Below are 2,231 nucleotides of genomic sequence, written 5' to 3'. Positions count from 1 at the left end.
TATATGATCAGGAACTCCTTAGTCTTTATCAATGATTTTTTCTTTTCTTTTCTAGTTTCGGAAATTTCTAACAAATAAATTCTTGTGAAAATCAATAAGGAATTACTTTTGAAGTCTTCATGTTTCCTCCTCGTAAACATTATCATCTCCACGACCAACATATTCATCATAATTCACTGACTATTATCATGATTACTGGTAATGATAGTGACAAAGAACAAGAATTATGGGATCTTATTTATCGGACCTCCCCATACTATTGAAGCAAGAAGACCGGACATGAATTTTGAGGACAAAAAAATGTGTAAGGTCATAGATTTTGCAATTCCTTGTAATAGCAGGGTTGATAGCAAAGAAATTTAAGAAATTGGGAAATATGAGGATCTCACCAGAGAGCTGAGGAGAGAGCGTAAGACGAAGACAACAATTATTGCTGTAGGAATTGGTTAGGGTTGGCGCCACACTTAAAATGCTACCAAAAAGACTGAAAGAAATTGGAATTGAAATTTGCATTGATGACCTGCAGAAAACATTCCATCCTAGATTCTGCCAGAATCTGAAGAAAGATTCTTGAGATTTGAGGTGAGTTGTCAGCAAACATCAAAATAACATTGCTCCTGATTAAATTAGCATGTGATAGCTTGATAATGAGTTTGTCATCAGAGTGCTGAAGGAGATGAACAATACTGAAGCAGACAAAGTGTAGGAATGATGCAATAAAAACACATAAATACAAGTTTACAAGAAAAGAAATAAAGGAAAAGATCAGTTTCAAAAAAGATGATAGTGATGTGACCCTCATGATATAGAAGCACCTCTGGGACCAAACAAGGAACCTCACCATCTAAGATCTCCCTGAACAATTGCACACTCCAGCTCTTATTCTTCGATTTTCAGGTCTACACTTTACAATGATGTCATCTGCTCTTGGGATTTTTGTTATTTTCACCCAGGGGGACAGGACACCCCCTCTACCATCCCTTTCCTTTGTATTGAAACTTTAAAAAGTCAAGGAGGCCCCCACCAAAGTGGAATTCCTCTGTCCTCATAGCTTTTAGCCTCGTTCACCATACAACCTCTTTTTCCACAGCCACTAGACAAAGGAAAACTGCCCCACCAGCCTGATTGAAGCAGGCTGGTGGGACAATCCTCACTATAGTCTTGGCCAATAGATGAATCTGTCCGACACCTAACAACAGCTTCAGAAGTCAGCAATGCCCAGACAATGAACGGGAACATGCAGAATAGTTTCACTCTGCGTGAACCTCAGATAAACCTATCTGTCGCCATTGTTTCGTACTTACGTGTTCAGGTTTGTTGTTTCGGCCGCAAGTACGTACTTATGGCAGCAGCGAAGTACATACTGCCGCAGTTTCGTATAAACAGGCATCGTCTGGTATTTACAGCTTGGAATGCGTAGCTGCGGCTTTGGGCATGTTTTTGCGGCGCTAGGCACGCTGTTGCGTCGCCGGGTACAGATTTACTTTGTGGAGTTTATTTTTGTCGCCATTGTTTCGTACTTACGTGTTCAGGTTTGTTGTTTTAGCCGCAAGTACGTACTTATGGCAGCAGTGACGCACATACTGCCGCACTTTCGTATAAACGGGCATCAGCTGGTATTTACGGCTTGGAATACGTAGTTGCGGCGCTAGGCACGCTGTTGCGTCGCCGGGTACAGATTTATGTTATGGAGCTTATTTTTGTCGCCATTGTTTCGTACTTACGGCCTGAGGCTTATTGTTTCGGTCGCAATTACGTACTTATGGTATCAGTGACGCACATACTATCGTAGTTTCGTATAAACGGGCATCAGCTGGTTTTCACGGCTTGGAATACGTAGTTGCGGCTTTGGGCACGTTTTTTGCGGCGCTAGGCACGCTGTTGCGTCGCCGGGTACAGATTTATGTTATGGAGCTTATTTTTGTCGCCATTGTTTCGTACTGACATGTTCAGGTTTTTTGTTTCCGCCGCAAGTACGTGCTTATAGCAGCAGTGAAGTACATACTGCTGCAGTTTCGATTAAACGAGCATCGGCTGGTATTTACAGCTTGGAATACGTAGTTGCATCGCTAGGCACGCTATTGCTTACTTACCAACCACATGGTTTCTGGTTCAGTTCCATTGCGCGTCACCTTGGGCAAGTGTTTTCTACCATAGCCTGGAGCCAACCAATGCCTTGTGAGCACATTTGGTAGACAGTAATGAAAGAAGCCCGTTGTACATTATATATA

This window comes from Octopus bimaculoides, unplaced genomic scaffold (assembly GCF_001194135.2).
Source record: "Octopus bimaculoides isolate UCB-OBI-ISO-001 unplaced genomic scaffold, ASM119413v2 Scaffold_364212, whole genome shotgun sequence".
In the NCBI taxonomy this organism is placed as follows: Eukaryota; Metazoa; Mollusca; class Cephalopoda; order Octopoda; family Octopodidae; genus Octopus; species Octopus bimaculoides.
Note: the sequence above shows the minus strand (reverse complement) of the source record.